At 47.0% G+C, this 18,467-nt stretch overlaps 1 protein-coding gene across 29 annotated transcripts in view; it reads right to left on the bottom strand.

The window, feature by feature from the left end:
- S100B (S100 calcium binding protein B) overlaps positions 1 to 18,467 on the bottom strand; it is a 153,482-nt gene that overhangs the window by 68,844 nt on the left and 66,171 nt on the right. The window contains exon 1 of one of the 29 annotated variants that reach the window (XM_050784393.1): positions 13,840 to 13,843. The exons of 22 other annotated variants lie outside the window; for them this stretch is intronic. The gene's annotated coding sequence lies outside the window, so the exon portion shown is untranslated. Of the gene's footprint in view, positions 1 to 1,776; positions 1,781 to 3,884; positions 3,889 to 4,885; positions 4,890 to 5,939; positions 5,944 to 6,893; positions 6,898 to 13,532; positions 13,537 to 13,839; positions 13,844 to 18,467 lie in introns of those variants that run through there. 6 more of the 29 variants (XM_050784368.1, XM_050784357.1, XM_050784377.1 and 3 more) reach the window with 6 other exon arrangements.

Below are 18,467 nucleotides of genomic sequence, written 5' to 3'. Positions count from 1 at the left end.
TTTTTGAGACAGAGGCTCGCTCCATTGCCAGGCTGGAGTGTAATGGCACGATCTCGGCTCACTGCAACCTCCACCTCCAGGGTTCAAGCGATTCTCCTGCCTCAACCTCCCGAGTAGCTGGGATTACAGGCGCCTACCACCATGCCCAGCTGATTTTTGTATTTTTAGTAGAGATGGGGTTTTACCATGTTGGTCAGGCTGGTCTCGAACTCTTGACCTCAGGTGATCCACCTGTCTCGGCCTCCCAAAGTGCTGGGATTACAGGTGTGAGCCATCATGCCCAGCCTCTGTGGCTTTTTGTGCTCTTAATAGGAGTATTTTGATAAGTAGAAGTTCTTAAATGTTATATTGTCCAATTTGAAATTATATTTTCTTTTATAGCTTGTATTGTTTTCTCTTGCACTTAGATCATATACTCCACCTGGAATTGATTTTTGTTGTTCATGTGAGGAGAGGGGTTAAACTTTATTTTTTTCCCCCTAGAGATAGAAGCTTAAATCGTTGATTTCAACCTTTCTTCTTTCTAATACATAGATCAGAACTCTTAATTTTCTTTGAAATTGCTTTAGATGCAACAATGAATTTTGATATATTTTCAGTATCACTCAGTTTCAAACGTTTTCTGATTTCTGTGACAATTTCTTCTGGTGTACCATGGGCTTTTTAGAAGTAAGCATGCGGCTTAATTTTGAAAGGTGGGATTTTTTAGTTACTTTTTCTTATTGATCTCTGGCTTAATTCCACTGTGGCCAGAAAACAAATTGAGGAATGCTAATCCCTTGAAATTTGTTGAAACTTGTTTTATGAGTCGGTACACGTCCGCTATTCGTATGCACTTGAGAAGAAAGTGTATTCTGTTGTTGAGTGCAGGGCTCCAAATACGTAATTTAGATCCAGCTTACTACTTGTGTTGTTCACCTAGTTGGATATTTACTGATGTTCTTGTCTGCTTGTAGAGTCTCTGTCTTGGTTCAGGCTGCCATAACAATACCACAGACTGGGCAGCTTAGACAGCAGGAATTTATTTCTCACAACTCTGGAGGCTGGGATGACCAAGACCAAGGTGCTGGCCTCAGTTCCTGCTGAGGCTGCTCTTCCTGGCTGGCAGACAGGCACCTTCTCCCTGTGCCCTTACTTGGCAGGAGAGAGAAAGGGAGTGCTCTTGCGTTTCCTCTTGTAAGGGCACTAATCCTGCTGGATCAGGGCTTCATCCTATGGCCTCATTTGACCTGAATGGCTTCTGTAAAGGCCACATGTCCCACAACAGTCACATTGGGGATTAGAGCTTCAACACAGGAATTTGGGGAGACACAATTCATTCCATAGCATTCTGCTTCTGGCCCCTCAAAATACACATAGAAAATACATTCCACCCCAGCAGCCCCCAAAGTCTTAACTCATCTTTAGATGCTCTATAGTCTAGAATCTTATTTAAATATCACCTAAATCAGCTGTGGGTGAGACTCGAGCTATGATTCACCCTGAGGCAAAATTCCCTCTCTGGCTGTGAGCCTGTGAAACCGAACGTGCGATGTGCATCCAGAGTAAAAAGATGGGTCAGGCCTGGGGTAGACACCCCCGTTTCAAAAGGGAGACGTAGAATGTGTGATGTGCATCCAGAGTAAAAGATGGGCCAGGCCTGGGGTAGACACCCCCATTTCAAAAGGGAGAAGTAGAAGGAAGGGATCACAGGTCTCAAGCAAGCCCAAAACCTAGCAAGACAATTTCCATCAGATCCTAGGGCTCGAGAATGATCCTCTTTGGTTGGTGCTGTGGCCCCGGGCCCCTGGGGTGGCAGTGTCACAGCCATGACTTGGCGAGGCCACCCTCACCTGGTTTCTCTCTGCAAGGGCAGCCCACTTTACAGGCCTGCAAGACCAGGGAGGCCATCTTTGAAACAGGAAGAAGTGGTCTCGTCCCTTGGGTCTGGGGTGGAAGTGGTGGCTCTGATGCTCTCTGTAGCACCTTACGGGTCATTCCTTCCCTTCTTTGGAGAGTGGTGCATGTTTGCAGCCCAACAGCTCTGTGGGTTGGTCCTGTGGAATCCAGAAGTCTGACAACCCAACACTGTTCCACCCCCTTCCTCTGAGATGGCTGATTAATGAGCTGTACCATGATTTCTTTATCAAACAATTGTTCAGTCACAACCTTAGTGTTGTCTTCAGAACATGCTTTTTCATATTTTTGCGGTATGGATAGACTGAGAATTTTCCAAATCTTCAAGTTCTGATTCTGTTTTGCTTAATAATTCCTTCATCGATTCATCTCTCTCACGTTTTATGACAAGCAACCAGGAGGAACCAAGGTGTCCCTTCAACACTTTGCTTAGAAATCTCTTCAGCTAGGCTGGGTGCCGTGGCTCATTCCTGTAATCCCAGCACTTTAGGAGGCTGAGGCAGGCAGATCACCTGAGGTCAGGAGTTTGAGACTAGCCTGGCCAACATGGAGAAACCCCATCTCTACTAAAAGTACAAAATTAGCCAGGTGTGGTGGTGTATACCTGTAATCCCAGCTACTCAGGAGGCTGAGGCAGAAGAATTGCTTGAACCCGGGAGGTGGAGGGTGCAGTGAGCCAAGATTGTGCCACTGTGCTCCAGCCTGGGCAACAAAGTGAGACTTTGTCTGAAAAAAAAAAAAAAAAAAAGGAAAAGAAAAAAAAAAAAAGGAAAGGAAAAGTAAAGAAAGAAAACAAAAGAAAAGAAATCTCTCCTCAGCTAAATATTCAGTTTCGTCACCTTTGTCTGGCCTTCTGTAAAACACTGGAACACAGTCCAGCCAAGTTCTTTAAAGTTCTTTGCCACTTTCTAACAAGGATGGCCTTTCCCCCAGTTTCCAATAACATGCTCCTCAGTTCCACCTGAGACTCATCAGAATCACCCTGATGTCCGTATTTCTAGCAAGCTCCTTAAAATGATTCCAGCCTCTGCATATGACTCGATTCTGAAGCTGCTTGCATGTATTTAGGTGTTTGTTTCAGTAGCACCCCACTTCTTGCTAACAAAATCTGTATTGGGGTTTTCTAGAGAAACAAAACCAACAAGGTGTTCGTGTGTGTGTGTGTGTGTTTGAGAAATGGGGGTGGGAAGAAGAAAACGTGATCTTGGTAGGTGCAACCAGTCATCTTGGTAGAGCGTGTTTGTAGAATTTGGAGATCTACCAGAGGGAGAGGTTGCTGCTTCCTGAGGGAGATTGGAACTGAAGCTCCAGAGTGAGAGGTCCCAAGTCCTGGAAGGGCTGAGGAGTGCCTTGTCCTCGGTGATGACGAGAGTGTTGTGGAAGTGTGGGGCAGGGTTAGGTACTGAAGGCCTCATTGGAGGTTCCTGTCCCTCTGCAGTGAGAGTTATCTGCAGGCAGCGAGGAGGGTGAAGCTTGGGGAGGAAGTTTGAGGAGAGTGTGAAAGGCATAAGTAACAGCCAAGGAGCATGACGAGGATGTGGCGTCTCCAGCCAGCTCGGCCTGGGAGTGGGAGCCTTCAAGCTGTTGCAGGGCCCGGCGGTGGAGGGCCATGGTGGAATGGACAGTGAGCCCAGGATGGAGGATCCCTTCCTCACCACCCACCTCTCACCGCCCAGTGGAGGGGGGTAATGGTGCGTGAGGGTGTGGGTTTCGTTTCTGACACTTTGCTTGTGAAGAGAAAGCCTCGGCTGGCTGGCCTTGTGACGTAAGCGCCTGTCGGCAGCTGAATACTTGCACTGAGGGTGGTGCTTCCTGGGACCCCACATCCAGCCAGGGCTACCCAGACACAAGTCACACCCCTTCCCTCGGGCAGTGGCCAGGCCCAGCATACAGCGGCCCCTTGGCCCACTCAGCCCTTGCTTCTCGTCCAGTCAGGACCTGCAGCAGTGTCCCGAGGGACCAGGGAGGTGTGGAGGGGAATTCCCAGGCCCCCAACCACAGACAGTCCTTGGAAAAGCAACTGAGTGAAACCCTCCCTCTCCCCTTGGTTAAAGATCTCACCACCTGTCTAGATGTAAAATGCCCCTTTTATCCATAGTGAGAGGATGTGCAAATATTTACAAGTCTAAAAAGTGATGGAACAAATTATTACATTTTAGTAAGTTTTAATTAGGTAAGAATAGATGCAACCTAAACATTCTCCTTTTCTTTTTTTTTTTTTTTAACTTAAATCAGTTTTACGAATTTCCAACATAGACAACTCATAAAAAGCAGCCAAGCACAGGACACAGAACTGCAGCAAACAGCATTCTTATGGGTAACTGATGGACACTAGAACTTCCACCCTTCTTTGAGACACCTGTGCTCACTGGTGACCTCTGCTTGCAAGTCCTCCTGCAAAGCACACCTGGGAGGTGGAGGTTGCAGCGAGCCGAGATCACACCACTGCACTTCAGCCTGGGCGACAAGAGCAAGACTTCATCTCAATAAAAGTAAAAATAATAAAAATGAAAATAAAGAAAATACGTTTTTCAGGAAGTGACGATTGAGCAGACACCGGAGGAGATGAGGACTCCAGGAAGGGTCTACACAGTTCCCGGGGTGGGGGAGCCCACAACCTCTGGTGCCTCCCTGGTCTTCTCCCTTCAGTCCCTCATGGCCTCCAGGTAAAGTGGAAAAGCTGCAGAGCCCCACTGCATGTCACTCAGAGTCAGAACAGCCATGGGCCACCCAACTCCTGTAAACCCAGCTGTGCCAGGGGCTGACGCCAGCCCTTAGGGAGGTCCTAGCTGCCAATTCCCTCCCAGCCTTGAGCCACACACAGCCTCCCTGGCTGAGCACACATGAAGCTGTGGGCTCACGTTCATTCAACACCAGACTCATACTCCTGGTGGTGAGGTGCTATATTGATGGGCTTCTGACACATAGTTGCTCCCCCACCTTTCCGGATGGCCTATTGGTGACCCACCAGAGCCCCTAGCCCTCCTGTCCCCCGTCCTCCCCTCACCTCCATCCCAGCCTCCTCTGCAGTGGACCTCATGAATTCCTTAAGCATGCCTGGTCGTCGGGCCTCCAGTGGGGCTACTGGCCTCTCTGATGTTGCTTTCTCTCCCGTGGGAGAGGCCAGCAATGCAGGAGACACCTTTCTCGCCTTCATCCATAATACACAAATGGTAGGCAGGGCTTGCCAGACACTCTAGAAAAACCAGAACCACCAAAACAAAAGGCCAAGGTTAACAGGCAATCAAAGTAAGAGGAGAGAATCTTTTAAAAATTCTGAGTATCCTCACAGACCTTTAAGAAGTGGCTGCGTTCACAGAACAACATCTTCTGAGAAAAAGGAGCAATCTGAGGATTAGAGAGTTTGTTCAACTTTTTAAAAAGTTGTGAAATGCAATCTATTTACAGATGAAAGGCATAAAACAGTTGTGCTACTCAACAAATGATTGCAATAAAAACCCCCCTGGGAACCACCACCCAGGACCAGAAATAGGTTACTGTGACCCTCAAAGTCCTGATTGCCTCTGCCCAGTCCTACCCCAAGTTGAATAAAGTGGCTGGAAACATAAAACAAGGAATTCTGCCAGAGTGCAGAGAAAGAAATATAAAGACATGGAAAACATGAACAGATGTTGAGAGACCAAGAGAAGCAATTAGAGGCCCAATTTCCCCCGAACTGGAGAAGAATGGAACAGAGAGAACAAGGGGGAGAAATAATCTGTAAGAAGAGAAGAAGAGATTAAGAAACAGTTAAAACATGGGTCTTCAGACTGAAAGGCTTTCCAAGCACTCTGAGCATTGTGGGAAAACTGAGGGAAAAACACATCAGAAAAATGTTCATGAAATTTTAGAATGCCAGTGACAAATAGAAGTCTCTACAATTTTCCAGGGGCAAGGGAAAGGAAGTTGAGAGTTACCTATGAAGACATAAAAATCAGAACCAGGCCAACACCAAGCTTTTCACAGGCAATGTGATTGTGAACCTCGAATTCTATACCTGGCCAAACTATATATGTGAGAGCAAAATAAGGACGTTCTTCTGACCCCCACAGCAGAGGTTCTTCCTCTGCTCAAATGTTACATCCCACAGTAGCCTTTTCTGTCACTGGCCCACAGAACTCTTGGTCTTCACACAGATTCTTCCAATTGATGACTTTATGTCTTTACTTCTTTGCTGCGTGTTTCTTCACTAAATGTAAGTCCTGTGAAGGCGGTCACTCTGCTTCTCTTGTTTCTGCTCTATCTGAAGAGATATGGCACATTCTCAACAAATGGTTGTTAAGTGAACAAACAGTGTTTTTGTTACGGGGGAACTCAGAACAGTGTGAACACAGAGGGAAATGTTTAGTGTCTTTCTCAACCTAGGCTGGATCACAATACAGACACAACACACCAAAACAAAAGCAAGCCAATAAGCAAAAACACCATCTTCTAAGCTATTATAGGGCAGAAGGACAATAAAAACCGCAGTTACAGACACGCGATTGCAAACAATGGTAGTAGCAAAGGCACACATGATAACCTAAAGGATCAGCCAAACTTGTAGGTAAAGCAAATTCATGAATGTTTTGCATATGTTTTAAGAACCTTAAAAAAATTTTTTTTAAAAAGAGGCTCTTGCTCTGTCACCCAGGCCGGAGTACAGTTGCCACAGTGATAGCTCACTGCGGCCTCGAACTCCTGAATGCAATTGATCCTCCCACCTCAGCCTTCTGAGTAGCTGGGACTACAGGTGCGCACCACCACACCCGGCTAATTTTTGTATTTTTTGTAGAGACAGGGTCTCACTATGTTGCCCAGGCTCATCTCAAACTCCTGGCCTCAAGCAATCCTGCTCCCTTGCCCTCCCAAAGTGCTGGGATAACAGGCATAAGCCACCACACCTGGTCTTTTCACCCATTTAAAGTGCGCAATTCAATGTATTTTTGTGTATTCATAGAGTTTCGTGGCCGTTATCACAATCTAATTTTAGAACGTTTCATTACCCCCAAAAGAAACCCCCAAGCCCATTAGCAAACACTCCCCATTCTCTCCCAGGGCCTGGCAACCACACATTTATTGTCTGTCTCTATAGATTTGCCTGTTCTGGACATCTCATATAGACTGGATTGTACAATACACGATTTGTTGAAGGGGTGGCCTGCCCCTCCACACCTGTGGGCATTTCTCATCAGGTGTGATGAGAGACTGAGAAAAGAAATAAGAGACAGAGACAAAGTATAGAGAAAGAAAAGTGGGCCCAGGGGACCAGCGCTCAGCCCCAGGGGACAAGCGCCAGCACCAGTCTGAGTTCTCTCAGTATTTATTGATCATTATTTCTACCATCTTGGAGAAGGGGATGTGGCAGGACAATAGGGCCCAATTTCCCCTATGGTGGGGAGAGGGTCAGCAGGAAATCATGTGTCCAAAGTCTCTGTGTCATTAATAAGTTTAAGGAAAGGTGCTGTGCCCTGATGTGCAGGTATACAAACATCTCCGTGCATCAAAGAGCAGTATTGCTGCCAGCACGTCTCACCTCCAGCCCTAGGGCGGTTTTCTCCCTCAACTGCAAAGAGGCCTTCCTCCTTCACTAATCCTCCTCAGCACAGACCCTCCCCTCCCACAAGGCCATATCTCAGGCTATCAGATGGGGAGAAACCTTGGACAATACCTGGCTTTCCTAGGTCCCTGCCGCTGCAGTATATTGTGTCCCTGGGTACTTGAGATTAGAGAATGGTGATGACTTTTAACCAGCAGACTGCCTTCAAGCACTTTTTTTAACAAAGCAGATCCTGCATAGCCCTGAATTCATTAAACCTTGAGTCAACACAGCACCTGTCTCTGCAAGCACAGGGTTGGGGCTAGGGTTACAGATTAACAGCATCTCAAGGCAGAAGAATTTCTCTTAGTACAGAACAAGATGGAGTCTCTTATGTCTACTTCTTTCTACATAGACACAGTAACAGTCTGATCTCTCTTTCTTTTCCCCACATTTGTGACTGGCTTCTTTCATTTAGCATCGTATTTTCAAGATCTCACTGTAGTATGTATCAGAACATTCCTTTTTTTTAGCGGGGCAGAGGGGGACGGAGTTTCGCTCTTGTTGCTCAAGCTGGAGTGCAATGGCGTGATCTCGGATCACTGCAACCTCTGCCTCCTGGGTTCAAGTGATTCTCCTGCCTCAGCCTCCTGAGTAGCTGGGACTACAGGCACCTGCCACCACGCCCAGCTAATTTTTGCATTTTTAATAGAGACAGGGTTTCACCATGTTGACCAGGATGGTCTTGATCTCTTGACCTTGTGATCTGCCCACCTTGGCCTCCCAAAGTGCTGGAATTACAGGTGTGAGACATTCCTTTTTATGTATGAATAATATTCCATTGCATGGATATACTACATTTTGTTTATTCATTTATCTGGTGATTGGCATTTGTGCTGCTTGTGCATTTTGGCTATTATGAACAATGCTGCTGTAAACATTCACCTACAATTTTTTTTTTTTTTTTGAGACAAAGTCTTGCTCTGTCACCCAGGCTGGAGTGCAGTGGCGCGATCTCGGCTCACTGTAAGCTCTGCCTCCCGGGTTCACGCCATTCTCCTGCCTCAGCCTCCCGAGTAGCTGGGACTACAGGCACCCAGCACCACGCCCAGCTAATTTTTTGTATTTTTTTAGTACAGACGAGGTTTCACCGTTTTAGCCAGGATGGTCTCGATCTCCTGACCTCATGATCTGCCCACTTTGGCCTCCTAAAGTGCTGGGATTTCAGGCATGAGCCACTGTGCCCGGCTGAGAAAACAGGTCTTAATTCAAAGTCACGAAGATTTACTCCTATAAACTCTTCTAAGAGTTTTATAGTCTTAGTTCTTACTAATGGGAAAATACTGAAAGCTTTTACTCTAAGATCAGGAGAAAGTTAAGAATGCCTACTTTTGCTACTTTTATTCAACACAGTACTGGAAGTTCTAGCCAGAGCAATTAGGCAACAAAAAGGAATGAAAGGTATGCAAATTGGAAAGAAACATAAAATTATCTGTCTGCAGGTGATATAACTGTGAATATAGAAAACCTTTACGATTCCACATACACATAAAAAACTGGTAGAACTAATAAATGAATTTAGAAAAGTTGCAGGATACAAAGTTAGCACACAAAAATCAGTTGCATTTCTTTACACTAACAATGAAGAGTCTGAAAAGAAAATTAAGAAAACAATTTCATTTACAACAGCATCAAAAAGAATAAAATACTTAGAAATTAACTTAACCAAGAAAATGAAAGGCTTCTACAATGAAATCTATGAAATATTTCTGAAAAAAAGGAGACATAAATCCCGTGTTCATGGATTGGAAATCTTAATATTGTTAAGATGTCAATACTACCTAAAGATTCAGTGCAACCCCTATCAAAATCCCAATGTTTTTTTGAAACCCATTCTAAAATCTATATGGAATCTCAAGAAACCGCAAGTAGCCAAAACAATCCTGAAAAAGAACAAAGCTGAAGAACTCACACTTTCTGATGTCAAAATTAACTACAAAGCTACAGTAATTAAAACAGTGTGGTATTGGCATAAAGACAGATATATATATATATATACCAATGAAATAGAATAGAGCCCAGAAATAAACTCTCACATGTATGGTCAAATGATTTTTGACAAGGGTGCCAATACCATTTAGTGGGGAAAAGACAATCTTTCAAAAATGGTGCTGGGAAAACTGGATAGCAACATGCAAAAGAATGAAATTGGATCCTTAGCAAGACCATATACAAAAACTAACCAAACTAAGGACCTAAAAGTAAAACCTGAAACTATAAGACTTATAGAATAATACACAGGGCAAAAGTTTTATGGCACTGGATTTGGCAACGATTTTTTTGGATATGACACCAAAAGTACAGGCAGCAAAAAACAAAACAAAGCAACAAACAAGTGGGACTTTCTAAAAATAAGAAAAGTGCATCTTAAGACATTACCAACGAAGTGAAAAGACAACCCACAGAATGGAAGAAAATATTTGTAAGTCCTATATCTGATAAGAGATTAATATCCAAAATATATAGAAAACTCTTAAAACTCAACAACAACCTGATTCAAAAATGGGCAAAGGACTTCTAGACATTTCTCCAGAGAAGATATACACATGGCCAATATGCCCATGAAAAGATATTCAACATCACTGAACATTAGGGAAATGCAAAATAAAACTACAAAATGACAATGAGATACTGCCTCATGCCCATTCAGATAGCTATTATAAAAACTAAACAAAATTAAACAAAATTTTTAAAGATAGCACATGTTGGTAAGATTGTGGAGAAATTAGAAAACTTGCACACTGTTGGTAGGAATATAAAATGGTTAAGCTGCTGTAGAAAACAGTATAGCAGTTTCTTCAAAAATTAAACAGAATTATATATGATCCAGCAATTCCACTTCTGAGGATGTATTAAAAAGAATTGAAAGCCAAGTCTCAAAGAGATATTTCTACACTTCTAAACCAACGAATATCTGAGACAGGTCTCAATCAATTTAGAAGCTGATTCGAAGTTAAGAAGTTAAATTGTCGCTTATTTGTTAACTTGTTTAGAAGTTAAGTTTTGTTTACAGTCTCTAGCCAGCTGTCCATGGAACCACAGTCAAGCCTCTTTGAATGCTGCCTGCTGGTGCCAGCCCTTGCTCTGTCCTTGCCGACAGGCTGCTCCCGGCCCCATGAGATCCCTGCCCAGGGGATAGGTTACCCTCATGTAATTAGTAGAACAAGGTGAGTTGGTGTTAAAAAGACAGGCATGGCTGGGCGCTGTGGCTCACGTCTGTAATCCTAGCACTTTGGGAGGCTGAGCGGGACAGATTGCCTGATCTCAGGAGTTTGAGACCAGCCTGGGCAACACGGAGAAACCCTGTCTCTATTAAAATACAAGAAATTAGCTGGGCGCAGCAGTATGTGCCTATAATCCCAGCTACTCGAGATGCTGAAGCAGGAGAATTGCTTGAACCCGGGAGGCGGAGGTTGCCATGAGCTGAGATCATGTCACTGCACTCCAGCCTGGGCAACAGAGCACAAAAGACAGGCATGATTTTGTACTTATCGCTCAGCTTTATAACCACTGGGGGCCCAAATGCTCACCTGGATTCTAACTTTGTTGACATCTGGGCCGAAAAGCCCTGATGCAGGTGAGCAATGTGCCTGCTGGCCAGGGCTCTGTGCCTGGTGGGCTCTGTGCACCTGGTGGGTTCTGTGCCTGCTGAGCTCTGTGTGTCTGGTGGGCTCTGTGCCTGCTGAGCTCTGTGTGTCTGGTGGGCTCTGTGCCTGCTGAGCTCTGTGTGTCTGGTGGGCTCTGTGCACCTGGCGGGCCCTGTGTGCTCCTGCTTTTGGCTTCCTGCCTCCCACCCTGGTTTGTTGCAGATGCTGTTTCAGGAATTGCAGGTGTGCAGTTTCTCTGGATAGATTTTGGCCAGGACAGATGGTGAATGGATGCCTCTGGTTACGCTGTGTTTGGGCTGGAGGGTTTATGTGTGTGTGGTGAGAACATGGGAATGTTAGCATGATGGGATGTGTATGTCACATGCACAGGAGTGGCGAGTCTGGCCTGGGGTGTGGGACACAACCCCTTGGATATCCCCAGCTCTGTTGAGCCCCTGGTAATGAAACTTCAGTTCACAAAGTATGGTGCTTATGATGTTTTGTTTTGTTTTGTTTTGTTGTTGAGATGCAGTCTCACTCTATTGCCTATGCTGGAGTGTAGTGGTGCAGTCTTGGCTCACTGCAATCTCTGCCTCCAGGGTTCAAATGATCCTCCGGCTTCAGCCTCCCAAGTAGCTGAGACTACCAGCGCACGCCACCACGCCCAGCTAATTTTTGCATTTTTAGTAGAGACAGGGTTTCGCCATGTTGGCCAGGCTGGTCTTGAACTCCTGACCTCAGGTGATCTTCCCGCCTCGGCCTCCCAAGTGCTAGGATTATAGGCGTGAGCCACCACGCCTGGCCTATGGTGCATTTTTTATATTATTTTTTTTGTGGATGTTTTTAAAAATCAAACCTGCAGTGAATGTCTCAGACTCAAACTCGGGAACGTGGGAGAAACAAGCTCCAGTCCCGATGGGGCCCAGGTGAAGACACTGGCTGCCACCCACCAGCTCTGGGGCGGCTCGCTGGTCCTGGTCAGTGCTGGGTTAAGGTGACTTTCCAGCCTGCGCCCTGCCATGAGGTTTCTGTGCCACTGAGTCCTTCATGTCTGCAAGCTGACAGCTGGAGTGTCTGACCCCAGAGGCCACAAAGCAATCTCAATATTGTGACAGGAAGGCCCCATCCCAGACACACTTGACTGGATCTTTACAAAATATGCTACTCCACACACACGCAGACACATGCCTTGCCGTGCCCCGAGGGGTCCAGACGGTGCACTTGAGGCCCCTTTCTCTGGAATTCAGCTGTCAACCGCATCAGCGGCCTTTTCGCACAGCGGGGAGTTTGCTAATGTGTGTGCAGCCAAATGAACTAGGATAAAACCCCAGACAGCCGGGTACCTCCAGCCACCACAATCTCTCTGCAGAGTAACCATGAGAAATTACCCGGAAGGGCTTTCAGCAGCAGGTTCTCCATGCTGGAGAACCCACCTCCACTCCAGACCTTGCACTGGAAGGCCAGGCATGTGCAGCCTCTCGGGTGCTGCCTTCACCGTGGTCAGTCCCCTCACCCTGTGTTCCCTGAGTGTGGTGAGCTTGGCCTGGGGGACTCACCAGCCTTGCACCTCACTCGCGTGTGGAGTACTGAAAAGTGAGGGACCTGGTGAGCCAAGGCTGAGGCCTTGTTTTTAGTCCTGGAGTGCTGAGTCCTCTACACTAGAATTCCCCACCTGGCACTGAGGACATGGGTACAGCACAGGTGTCAGCGTGAACAGCACAGGTGTCAGCGTGAACAGGACAGACGAGGCTGAGCTGCGGCCAGATGCCTTTGTTGACCTCGAGGCTTGGTCCATCACCAGAGGATGCTCAGCCCACAGCCTCCCTTAGTACAAAGACAGTCACCTCCACTGCACAACCCATGTTTTTAGAGACAAGGTCTCACTTTGTGGCCCAGGCTGGAGTGCAGTGCCATGATCATAGCTCACTGCGTCTTTGGCCTCCAAGCCTCAGCCTCCCAGGTAGCTGGGACCACAGACACCTGCCACCACGCCTGGCTCCTGCAACTTTTAAAAACAATTATTTTTATTTTTTGTAGAGACAAGGTCTCACCGTGTTACCCAGGCTGGCCTCCAACTCCTGGGCTCAAGTGATCCTCCTGCCTTGGGCTCCCAAAGTGCTGAGATTGCAGGTGTGAGCCACCGTGTTCAGCCCTACTGCAACTTTTTAAAAAGTCAGTGGGAGCAAGTGGGTTCTTGGCCTCAAATGTGCTTGGGGTGGTTTTCCTTTAACTGGGAGGCTCTTGGAGGTTGCCTTAGTGAACTGGATCCTGGCCCAGCCTGGAGATGACCTAGAGATCAGAGGTTGATGAGGTCATCCTGACTGTGGATCAACCTCCCTGTCCCGACCTGCACCTCCCCAGCTGTTGGCCTGTCAGAGTCCATCTGGACGTTCCATGGGTGTCTGGGGCACCATCACACTTTATGGCCAAACAAGGGGGGAGTCCCACTGTCAGCTTAAGAAGGTGACTGACCCCCATGTGTGACCCACTGTCCTTCTCTCCCTCTCACTAATCACATCATGTGCTGGGCCCCAGCGGACACTATGGCCCCTGCCAACAGGGGCCTGTGGAGAGCTTATCATGAGAACCTGCAGGAGCTGTAGGGCCACCGGAAGGACAGGATGAGGCAGTTGCCTCTGTCTTATTGCTCTCATTGGACAGAAGCAACCAAAACTGAGGCTCCAGGAGACTGCTGGAGCCACCCCTGCAGGCAGCACACAGGATGCAGAGGGGCTGAGGGAGGGTCAGGAGGCCAATGGGGGGCATCCTGGTTGGTCACCCCAGGACAGGCCAGAGGCGCTTAGCAGCCCCATCAGGTGAGTGGGCAGCCCTTTGCCCACCCCAGCACTTGCACCTCTACAGGGAGGCTTTGGGTTTTTGGTAGGAGCTATCAGTGGCCAGTGCCTGGGGAGGGCCTGCGCCCATCACCCCTCTGTGGGCAAGGAGCAAGCTCACTCCTAAGAGTGTGTAGGGAAAACAAGGAGACCAGGGGAGCCCCATCCCCCAGGAGTAAGTGGGTACGTGTCGGGGGAGGGAGTCGGAGGGAGTCCCACGGACCGTACCTGAGGAAAGAGTGGGAGGGCCGCACAGCACATCGGAGCTTCCCCATGGGTGTTCACTGTAGGCTGATGTCATAGGCATGATGGGTTTAGTGGCCTCTAATTTGTCTATTTGTTTTGAGTTTACATTGAGTTTATATCAGTATATATTTGTTATATGATTAAAAACAACTTAGCTTGGCGTTAGTGAGTTACGAGATTTTTTTTTTCTTTAGAAATTGTCCGTGCATGATTCATACAAGAAACACTGGGCTTGCATGACACAGGACCCACGTCCCTGGCTCTGTAGTGCAGGGGCTGCCAATCAGGATGTGCTGCACTTTGCTGTGAAGACCAGTACCCACCTCACCGGGATCTTGGGAAAGGTTTTCTTTGAAGGGCTCTGTTCCTTCCCTTCCTGCATCTCAGGGATGTAGTAAGGATGAAGTGTATGGAAGTGCTTAGGAATCTGCATGAGAGACACACTCCAGCCCATCATCTGTCAATCTATCCGTCCATTTGCCAAATCTCTATTGAACACTCTTAATCCCTCTGCTAGAGGCAGGCCCATTCACACTTAGGGATGCCCACAGAGCCCTGAAAGTCACATTATTCCTCATTTACAGATTAATAAATGGAGCTTGAAGAGGTTAAGAGGCTTCCCCAAGGTCACCCAGCTGCCAGGCAGGCACCAGACTGCCCAATTGTTGTGACAGGCACTGGAGTGATGGATGGTGATTTCGGGTATGTTAAGAGCAGGTCCCCTGTGGGATGGAAAAGGGGTGGGATGGGCAGGTATTGGCTTCTCCATTGCCTCTGCAGGGCTTGCCTTCCCCCTAATGCACAGACCTCATTTGAGTTGTTCTGCTCTACTGCACATGGCCCAGGGGGCCGTGAATAATGCTGGAGGAGCTGGGCCCTGGGGAGAGCGAGGGATCGTCTTTCAGGGAAGACTGGCCACATCAGCTGGAAGTACTGTAAGTGTGGCCTCACAATGAGTGAAATTAAAAAAATACAAAATGAAATTTTATTAGCCCACTCTGAAAGTGAGTACATCGTCTGCCACATGAGGAGCTCTGAACAGATGCAGAGCAAAGTAAATTGAATGGTGGCGGTGGAGACGCTGTGTTGGTGGTGACGGTGAGATGAAGATGATGTGAGGCTGCTCCTGATGACAGTGGTGGTGACGGTGATGATCACGACGGTGATGAAGGTGATGATGGGGTGGCAATGGTGAGGATTATGATACGAGGATGATGAAAATGGTGGTGGTGATGACTGTGAGAATGATGCTGATAATGATATTGATGATCACTATTGCTCATTGCTGCTTTGGACCAGACTTTATATGGGACATCAGACTGGAGTGCAGTGGCAGCATCAGAGCTCACTTGCAGCCTCCACCTCCCTGGGCTCAGGCAATCCTCCCACCTCAGCCTCCCGAGTAGCTGGGATTCCAGATTCTGCCCTGTTCTGTCTGAGGTCTTCCTCTGCCTGTCTCTTGTAGGGACACTTGAGATTTCATTTAGGGCCCATTCAGAGTCTAGGATAATCTCTACATTGCCAGATCTTCAACAATCATTTGCAAAGGCCATTCTTTCCCAATATAATGTAATGTTTACAGGTTCCAGGGACTAGGACCTGATATCCTGTGGGGCCATTTGTCAGATTACCTCAAACCACCAGTCCCACAGCTGAGCACCAGCCAACTATGGGTGTGGAAGAGAGTCCAGATGAGGCAAACTGAGGAATCCCATCTAACCCAGCTAGAATTGATAACCACAGAATCCTGAGCTAATAAATGAGCACTGTTTTAAACCATTAAGTTTTGGAGAAGTTTGTTATGCAGCAAAAGCTAACTGATATATAATAATTTGTTTGACTGACAGTACCTAAAACCCACTTTTAACTCCAACTTCCCCGCTGGATTTAGTTTATTTTTACAACATGCCTTGTGAAGACACTTGTTTAAGAATTTCCTTAGTAATTAGAGGCAACCTTTTCCCACTTCTGTCTTTGTTTCTGTAGGGAAAAGAGAGATCAGACTGTTACTGTGTCTGTGCAGAAAAGGAAGACATAAGAAACTCCATTTTGATCCGTACCCTGAACAATTGTTTTGCCTAGAGATGCTGTTAATCTGTAACTTTAGCCCCACCTGTGCTCATAGAAACATGTGCTGTATGGAATCAAGGTTTAAGGGATCTCGGGCTGTGCAGGATGTGCCTTGTTAACAACGTTTACAGGCAGCGCACTTGGTAAAAGTCATCGCCATTCTCCATTCTCAATTAACCAGGGGCACAATGCACCGCAGAAAGCCGCAGGGACCTCAGCCCAGGAAAGCCGGGTATTGTCCAAGGTTTCTCTCCACTGAGGCAGCCTGAGATATGGCCCCGTGGGATGGGAAAGACCTGACTGTCCCCCAGCAGGACACCCGTGAAGGGTCTGTGCTGAGGATATTAGTAAAAGAGGAAGGCTTCTTGCGGTTGAGATAAGAGGAAGGCCTCTATCTCCTGCATGCCCCTGGGAATGGAATGTCTCGGTGTGAAACCCGATTGTACATTTGTTTTGTTCTGAGATAGGAGAAAACCGCCCTGTGGCTGGAGGCGAGACATGCTGGCGGCAACGCTGCTCTGTTACTCTTTACTACACTGAGATGTCTGGGTGGAGAAAAGCATAAATCTGGCCTGCGTGTACATCCAGGCATAGTACCTTCCCTTGAACTTATTTATGACACGGATTCCTTTGCTCCCGTGTTTTCTTGCTGATCTTCTCCCCACTATTACCCTGTTCTCCCGCCGCATTTCCCTTGCTGAGATAGTGAAAATAGTAATTAATAAATACTGAGGGAACTCAGAGACCGGTGCCCATGCGGGTCTGCCGTATGCTGAGAGCCGATCCCCTGGGCCCACTGTTCTTTCTCTATACTTTGTCTCTGTGTCTTATTTCTTTTCTCAGTCTCTCGTCCCACCTGACGAGAAATACCCACAGGTGTGGAGGGGCTGGCCCCCTTCAGTTTCTCATCAGTAAAGTCATAAACTAAGCTTTAAAGAATAAAATTAGTCTCATACAGGCAACATAAGGAAGCAGGAAACACCTTTCTGCAACAACCACGGTGATTCATGTTCGTGTGTGTGTATTTTTTCCTAAACAAATATCACACGAATATGATTGTTTTGAGACACAAAATGTAGTTGACAGCAGGTAGCTGCCTGGTCATACAAGAGATGGTTTTCTAGATTGGATCATATTAACACCAAAGAGTTATTGCCTGTGTATGTCCTTATAGACTTCTCCCCAGAATCAGATGTTGGCTCCAGTCCCAAATCTGTGTGTCTCTGTGGGGTGTGTGTGTGAGTGCATGTATGGAGTGCTGTGAGTGTGGGGTGTGTGTATATGTGTGGTGTGATGTATGGTAAGGGGGTGTGTGTGTGTGTAGTGTGGTGTGGGGTTTGTGTGTGAGTGTGGTGTGTGTGTGTTGTGATGAGTGTGGTGTGGGTGTGTGTGATGTGTGATTTGTGGGGTGATTTGTTTGTGTCTTGTCCCCGACTGACTTCTCGGGTGCCTGACTTTCACCCCACACCTGACAGCTCCCAGCCCCAGTCGACCTGGACTTTCTCATCTTTTTTCTAGCCTCTGTCCCTTTTGGATTGTGATGTCTTCCTTCAATCCAAATCCTATTTGCATCTGATATTTTAGGAATTCTAAAGGAGTTATGGACCTATTTATTGGAAGTTTTAAAAGGAAAATCTTCAGTTGAATTAAATGTAAGACTTTAATTGAGCAAAGAATGATTCGGGGATCAGGCAACCTCCCAAGCCAGAGCAGGCTCAGAGACTCCAGTGCAGGCACGTGGTGGGAGAAGATTTACAGACAGAAAAAGGAAAGTGAAGTACAGAAAACAGAAGTGAGGTGCAAAAACGGCTCAGTTGGTTTGCGACCAGCCTGGCCAACATGGTGAAAACCCGTTTCTACTAAAAATACAAAAAGTAGGCAGACGCGGTGGTGTGTGCCTGTAATCCCAGCTGCTCAGGAGACTGAGGTACGAGAATCACTGCAGAGGTTGTAGTGAGCGGAGATCCAGCTACTACACTCCAGCCTGGGTGAAGGGAGTGAGACTCCATCTCAAAACCACCACCACCACCACCACCACCACCACACAGCTGGACTGGTGATAGCTTGGCGTTTGCCTTATTTGAACATGGTTCAAACAGTTGGCCACATTTGATTGGTCAAAACTAGGTGACTGGCACAAGAGTAGGCCGTGGTCTATTTACACCTCCACTTGTTATAGTTCACAACGTACAGAAAAACCTTTAGGTCTAACTTAAAATATGTTAGGAGGCAGCGTTAGGCTGAACTTGATTTAAC

The sequence above is a fragment of the Macaca thibetana genome, chromosome 3, assembly GCF_024542745.1.
Source record: "Macaca thibetana thibetana isolate TM-01 chromosome 3, ASM2454274v1, whole genome shotgun sequence".
NCBI classification, from domain to species: Eukaryota; Metazoa; Chordata; class Mammalia; order Primates; family Cercopithecidae; genus Macaca; species Macaca thibetana.
The sequence above is the reverse complement of the archived record's forward strand: the minus strand, read 5'-3'. Positions and strand labels throughout refer to the sequence as shown.